Genomic DNA, 8,122 nt, shown 5'->3' on the forward strand with positions numbered 1-8,122 from the left:
AGCTCCAATCAGTGAGCTCAACACTTCAATGGAAAACTAGATTAACTCAACAACATGCATAAAACAATCTCATATATATCATAGAACGAATTGAAATCAATTAAATATCAAGCATTCACTTGCATTATTCTTCTAATAGACTACATGATTGGTTCTACATCCAAGAAAATGTCTTGCTCTCCAAAAGTGAAAATCTTTACACGCTATCTAGTAGCAATAAATATTCCACCTACACTGTAATCATCATTTAATGATCCTTGTGGCTTATTGGGTTGATTTTTTTATTTATTATTTTATGTTATTAGATGAACCCCAACCACATGAACCTTTAGGACGACTTTTCATTCCACTCGATCGTCCCTATTAAGATTGTGTCTCACTTTTATGCCCAACTCCAGCATTGGAAGAATCTCAACCTTGCGAGCTTGGTAGTTGGCTTCACTCATTTGAAATATCCCAACCATGTGAACTTTCACTTTGATCATTTTTAACAACGGATCTTTTTTGGATCCATTGAGATTGCTCTTCAAATTGATGTGAAACTTTGACATGTGGCCACTATGTCTACATGATTAATCCTTATTTAATTTTTAAAATATATTCAACAACATAAACCCACATTTCAATGAATTTCCATAACTAGTTTCCACAATCTCTACATTATCTCATTTTTCTAATGCATTGAACAACATAATATCACCCCTCAATGAGTCTTCATAGCTGGTTGCCACTATCCCCATGTTCTTTTTTTTTTTTTCAATTGTTTTTAACGATCATAACATCACCATTATTAAGTTCCCATAACCAGACACCACCATTCTCATATTCTTATTATTAAATTCAAGCACTAAGGGCTCCTTAAGGCCATGAATTCTCCTTAAAAAATAATCATGCATGAAAGCTTCCTACATGGGCCCTTTCCAACATTAAAAATTCAAGCTCCAAACATATTTAAATAACCATAAATGCCATAAAAAAAATTACATTACTTTTTCATTACATGGTCACATATTTGCATTAACTTTCATCCACAAATCTACACTAACAATATCAAATTTAGCCTTGAATTTGAGCCTTGTGATTCATGTGTATACATCCAAAATTCAACTCATGCAAAACTCTATTCATGCAACCACATTTCTACCAATATTTCAACCATCAACACACGCATATGCAGCCACATACATATCTATGACTGATTATCCTTGCATCTTCACATCTTAATTTTTTTTTTTAAAAATTCAATAATACAAATCCACTAAATATTAGATATCATAAAAAACAAAATTAAATAAAATTTCAACCACAAACATCTCTTTATGGTCAACTATCTTTGCATCATCATGTCTTTTATATCTTTTTAAATTAAACAATGTAATTTTTTGGTCGACATTCATCCATTTTATTCATAAATAAGGGTCATTACATCATTCCATGTTGACTTGATTTTGTATTTATTTTATTCATGTGGTTTTTAGAATTTCAAACAAGTAGGTCCATTATAATTTTCCATGTTGGCCATATTCATTTGATTATTGTCTTCTAAAGTTTAACAAAGGACATGACACGTTTGAATATTTAATTTAATAAATAAAATAAGAAAATAATAAGATTACTAACTTGTGTACTATCATCAATTGGTGATCCAATTTGGAGTGTGTTTGGTGTGTTGATAGAGAGGTGTGCCTATGGGAATGATATCGAAGGTTGATGAAGCTATCAACAATGGAGTGTCTATCAAGATAGTGATGTGGACCCAATCATTGATTAAGCGTTGCTTGGAAATCTTCGACTTATGAGTTGAAGATGTGGATGCAACAAGATATGTAGCGAAGTCTGTATTCGATATGTGGATATATGAATGCAGTTAGGTGTGAAGGTGCAAACGCAGCAAGATTTGGAGATGAAAATGAAGACAAAACAATGGAGAATCAATATTCTAACATTAGAAGTGTCCTGGGAGTTCCTCTTTGCTTTTCTAAAGACCAACGTCTTATCTTTTTTTGTGACTAGACCCGATAACCCAAATAAACTCATTTGTTTATTTGTTTCCCTCTTCCCTAAGTTTTTCTTTTTCCTCAATTTTCTTTCTTGTCTACCTTGAAAAACTTCACAGAATCTCAAAACTTTTCCCAAAAATTATAAAATCCTTCTATCAACTCTTTTTTTTTTTCCCCCTTCTTGAGTTTTCATTTTAAGGCTTCTTTTTATCCCTTTGAAAACCACAACCTACTCCTTTCTTATGCATCATTTTCCATGACAACCCTTTTAATCTCCTTCAAGTCTTAATCTGGTCTTTTTTTTTTCCATTACTTCCCCAATTTCTCATGCAACCCCTCATTGGGTTTCCACTAGAGTTTAAGAGCTTGTGATGGGCCTTGGAAAACTGAAGATAAGCTGACCTAATGCACATAAAATGAAGTATTAAAGGTGGCCATGCATGGCAAGGTTGCATGCACTTGCATGGGATTGATGTTTGGCATGCATGTATGCTTTGATGTTTCTAAATAGTTGGTCATGCCATTATTGTCTTCAGTGGACTTTACCCCCATCAAAAACCCTTTACATCCTTTTATTTTCCCTATCAGTCTCTCTTCTTTTCTTTTTTCTCTTTTTCTTCTTTCAAAAACCGAAGGTTTTCCTTTTAAGGCTTCTCTCTATCCATTCGGGAACCATAACCTACTTTTATCCTATGCATCATTTTCCATAAAAACTCTTTTAATCTCCCTCAAGTCCCAACCTGGCCTTTCTTTTTTTCTGTACTTTTTCATGTAGCCCCTCATTAGGCTGCCATTGGAGTTTAAGAGCTTGTGATGGGCCTTTGAAGGCTAGAGAGAAGTTGGCCCGATGCACATAAAATGATGCATGAAAGGTGGCCACACATGGCAAGGTTGTATGCACGTGTATAAGACTAATGTTTGGCATGCATGTATGATTTGATGTTTTTGAATAGTTGGTCATGTCATTATTGTCTTCAATGGAATTCATTCCCCATAAAAAAAACTCTTTCCATCTCCTCCCTCTTCATAAATAAATATATAAATAAAAGCCTATGCATTTGAGTGCCCCTCTCAATAGTGGCAGCCCATTTTTTCTTTTTCTTATAACAAATGTGTTGACTTTTTGTTATTGGCGGTTTTCCATAATGGCATAATCTTCATGATTTTTACATTAAAATGCATCCACAAAACCTCATGTGCACAAAACTTCCACAATAAAATTTTCAACCCCTAAAACATTATATATGTGGCCACTATTCTCATGAATTTCATTAAAATTTAACAACTCAATTCCAACTACTAAGCCACCAAAATCCACATTGATCTTTTTAATTTCTAGCAACCAAAATCTCCAATATAGCACCTCAAGTCCCATGCAAAAATAGGATAAGGATTAAAATAAAAATCATATAATTTGAAAATTAAACATCAAAGTAACACAATTAAAAATTAGTGTGTCAATCACAAGTATATTTTAAATCAATCATTAATTGCACATGTGTGAAAGAAATCAAAGCACAAATCTCATTCAAAATTAATAGTAATAATAAAAATAAGAATAAAAAATAAGATAAAAAAAGGTAAATAAAACAAACACAAATATAAATATCACACTTACAATAAAATGAATCAAGATATTAAATGAACTCAATAGAAAATAATAAAAAATATGTCAAACTCGTACAACCAAAGATCGGAAATTCATATCATGCAATCAAAAATCTAAAATCAAGACAAAGCTCACTTATACTTCAAATCAAGCAATCAAACTCAAAAACTAACCTAAGTGAACTAGGCTTACAAAAGCATCTAAATAGAACCTATTGTAAAAAAGATCTAAGTGAAACCTAAACAAAGCTCAAAATGTAGCCAATGTCACAATGAGGGTCTAGAAGTGCACCTCAACAAAGGGTCCTGAAGGTAACTCCAAAAGAGTAAGTCGAATGAGTGTTGATGGAACCAAGAGATGACTATAAGTTAAGAAAGAAGTATAGAAAGACACCTAGTGTTACATGTGCTAAGAGGACAAAATGGAGGATCTATCGACAGTCTTATTGATTCTTAGGTTTTGGACTTAGGGACAACTTTTTACACAACTACACACTGAGAAATTATGGAGAACTATGTTTTTAGGAATGATGGGAATGTGAATTTGGAAGATGACGAACTAGTGGATATTGTGGGTATTGGAGACATCTGTCTAAAAATGTCAAATGGTTCTATGTGGAAGATTCATAAGGTGAGACTTGTACCAAAATTGGTGTAATCTTATTTCGGTAGGGCAACTTGATAATCTTCATTGGTGCTGCATGCGAGGTCATGAAAGGTTCCATGGTTTTTGCACAAGGGAACAAAATTGGAACATTGTACATGGCATCCAGTTATAGAGATATGGTTTTTGTTATTGACAGTAATACTAATTCAGATTATGACATTATGGGTTTGGACACATAAGTGAGAAATGAATGAAAGTACTCATATCAAATGGTAAATTACCAAGGTTGAAATATGTTGAGCATAAATTATACGAGAGCTGCATTTTTGAAAAACCAAAAAAGGTAAGCTTCTCCAAAGTTGACAGGGAGTTGAAAAAAGAAAATTTGGAGTTAGTTCATACAGATGTTTTGGGACTTTCAATTCTAGTCTTTCTTAGAGGATCCAACTATTATGTGAGATTCATTGATGACTCAACTAGAAAGTTATGGGTTTTATTTTCTAAAGAATAAATATGATGTGCTTGATGCCTTTAAAAAGTGGAAGGCTATGGTTGAGAATGAGATGAACTTAAAAGTGAAGTGTTTGAAGTCTGATAATGAGAGGGAGAGGGAGAGGGAGAGTACATTGATGATGATTTCAAGAGATATTATGCTGAGAATGAGATCTAGATGACAAAAAAATATTCTTGGAAAACCTTAATATAATGATGTGGTTGAAAATATGAACATGACCTTAAATGAGCGTGCAAGGAATATGAGAATTCACGCGAGATTGTTGAAGACATTTTGGGCAGATGCAGTTAACACTACAACTTACTTGATCAATAAAGGTCCTTCAATTCCTTTGGATTGTAGAATACCTGAAGATGTTTGGAGTGGTAAATAGGTAAACCTTTCTTTTTTTAAAGTATTTGGTTATCTTATGTTCATATTGATGCTACTGCTAGAAGTAAACTTAATTAGAAATCTAAAAAATGTTTTTTTCTTTATGGTGGCACTGAGTTTGGTAATCATTTTTGGGATGACCAAAATCAAAAAATCATTAGAAGTAAGGATGTGATCTTCAATGAGCAGATGATTTATAAAGATAGCTTGGGCAAAGTTTCAAACAATGTAGATTATGAAGTGAAGATGTCTAATTTAGTTCACTTAAAAGTTTTTCCAATGAACAATTTACAAATGAATGTTTGTGAAGTTCAAGAAACCATACCCCCAGAAGATTAAGAAAATGTATCCTCAAAAGTGAATCAATATACTCTTGTGACTAAACTCAGAAGATCTTATAAACCTATCAGGCCACCATAGAGATATTCTTCTTCACTTAACAACATTTTGTTGATTGAAGAAGTGAACCAAAGAGTTATGAAGAAGAGTGCAAGTTGATGAATCAATCAAGTGGGACTTAACCATGAAGGATGAGGTGGATTTGTTGATGTCCAATCCATGATGGTAGTTGGTAGAAATACCAAAAAGGAAAAAAGCTTTGCAGAATAAAGTGGGTATATTAGGTAAAGAAATAACATAATGGAAGCAAAAGGTACAAGGTAAGACTTGTAGTAAAAGGCTTTCAACAAAAGGAAGACATTGATTACACAGAGATTTTCTCCCTAGTGGTCAAATTAACCAGTATCATAACAATACTTAGGTTAGTGGCAAAAGAAGATTTACACTTACTGTAGATAGACATAAAAATGACATTTGTTATGGTGATTTAGAGAAAGAAATTTACATTCATCAGCCATAAGGGTTTCAGGTTCAAGGAAAAAAAATGTTATGTAAGCTACAAAAGAGTCTATATGGCTTGAAACGAGCTCCAAGAAAAATGGTATTAAAACTACAACAACTTCATAACCGATAATGGATTTTTGAGGTGTCAAGCATATCATTGTTGTTATATTAAGAAGTTTAATGACTCTTATATTATTTTACTGTTATATGTTGATTATGGAGGCTAACATATATGATATTGACAAACAGAAAAAAAAAAAAAAAAAAGTTATTAGAGGAGTTTGCATGGAAGGATTAGGTGTTGCAAAGCAAATCCTTGGGATGAGGATTACTAGGGATAGAGAGATCCTTAAACCATCACATGAAGAGTATGTGAAAAAAGTGCTTAACATATTCAATATGGTTGAAATAAAGCCTATGAGTATCCTTTTAGCTAGTCATTTTTGGCTATCTAAAGATCAGTCACCCTCAATTGAACAAGAGCGGGTTTACATGGCCAAAGACATGCCTCTATTATTGGCAGTCTTATGTATGTCATGGTTTGCACTAGATCGAATATAACACATGCAGTGGGAGTTGTGGGCAAATATATTAGTAATCTGGGAACACAACACTGGAAGGCAGTGAAGTGGATTCTTAGGTATTTGAGAGGCACTACAAAGTCTGCTTTGTGTTTTAGAAAGTAAGATTTAGGCTTGTACGTTTATGTAGATGTTGATTTGGTTGGTGATATAGACAGTAGAAAGATTACTATAGGATATGTTTGTATTCTAGGTGGTACCATAGTCAGTTGGGTATCAAAATTGCAGAAGATAGTTGCACTTTCTACTATTGAGGCAAAGTGTGTTGTAGTGATAGAGGCTAGCAAAGAGATGATGTGATTGTGGTCTTTCTTGGAGGAATTGGGTCATAAGTACGAGTGAAGTGTGTTACACTATGATAGTCAGAGTACCATTCATCTGGCAAAGTATCATGTTTATCATGCTAAGACAAAGCACACACGTGTTTGGTATCACTTCATAAGATCAACTTTAGAAGATGAAGTTTTAATACTCGAGAAGATCTAGTGAAGTCTAAATCTAACTAATATGTTGAGAAAGGTTGTAAACTTTAGTTGGACTTCTTGGCTGAGGATTGAGAAGTTGTAGTCACTAAGGTGGAGACAACTGATGATGGATTAGTCTCCAAGTGGGAGATTGTTAAGATGTGTGAACCTGATTATTATCCTAATAATAAAGGTATTTTAAGTTAGGGTATTTTAGGGATTTTATACATGTAATTTGGTTGCCCTATTTTGAGAGAGAGTTTTAATTTTTTTTTTGGGTATTGAAAGAGATAGAAAAACATAGAGAGAAAAACCTAGAGGTTGAGGTTTTTGGGATTCTCTTGTATTTTTTTTTCATCATAGTGAAAATCTGCAGTGGCTATAAGTGAACGTAACTTTTACATTGAAAGTGAACTACTATAAATCTCATGTGTTCTTATGCAGTGACAATGTCTCTTTCATATCCCTATATCTCTTTTGACATATTATTTTGAATTATTTTGTGAATGAATATATCTTGAAATCTTTAACTTGATTGTTGTGTATTATTACTTCTTATTTCACTTCTTTGCTCTTTATTTTGGATTTGATTGTATGTAAAAGGAGACATTGCCTATAATATTACATTCATTATTTCATTAGGCTAAAGTCATTGGTTTTATGAAAGCGCTTTATATGCTATCAAGGTATGCTTCCTCTATCCTTCATTTATTTAATTCCATGGACATGCATGCCTTGTTTTTATATATTCTCATGCTTGATTACATCTTGTTATGCCTTAATCACTTCTTTGATTCTTGATTCGAGTGAAATGCATGTTGTGTGTATTATAGGATATTTTCTATATTATACTTGTTGAACTAACCCTATTATTTTATGGAAGCACTTCAAATTGCAATTTAGGTACATTCTTTTTTTTTTTCTTATATGCTTGGTTTTTGTTATTATCATCTTTGTTCTACTTTTGTTTCCTAGTCTCCGTTGATTTACAAATCAATTGTTATAATTACTTCAATTTGCTTAGTAAAGACCTTTATTTAGGGTTTAGAGGAGTGTTATCTTATGATACCTTCTCAATAGATAACTTGACCCCTAAACTTAGACTCGGTTTTCAAAGACATAGTTTTCTAAAT

Source organism: Vitis vinifera, chromosome 16 (genome assembly GCF_030704535.1).
Source record: "Vitis vinifera cultivar Pinot Noir 40024 chromosome 16, ASM3070453v1".
Taxonomy (NCBI): Eukaryota; Viridiplantae; Streptophyta; class Magnoliopsida; order Vitales; family Vitaceae; genus Vitis; species Vitis vinifera.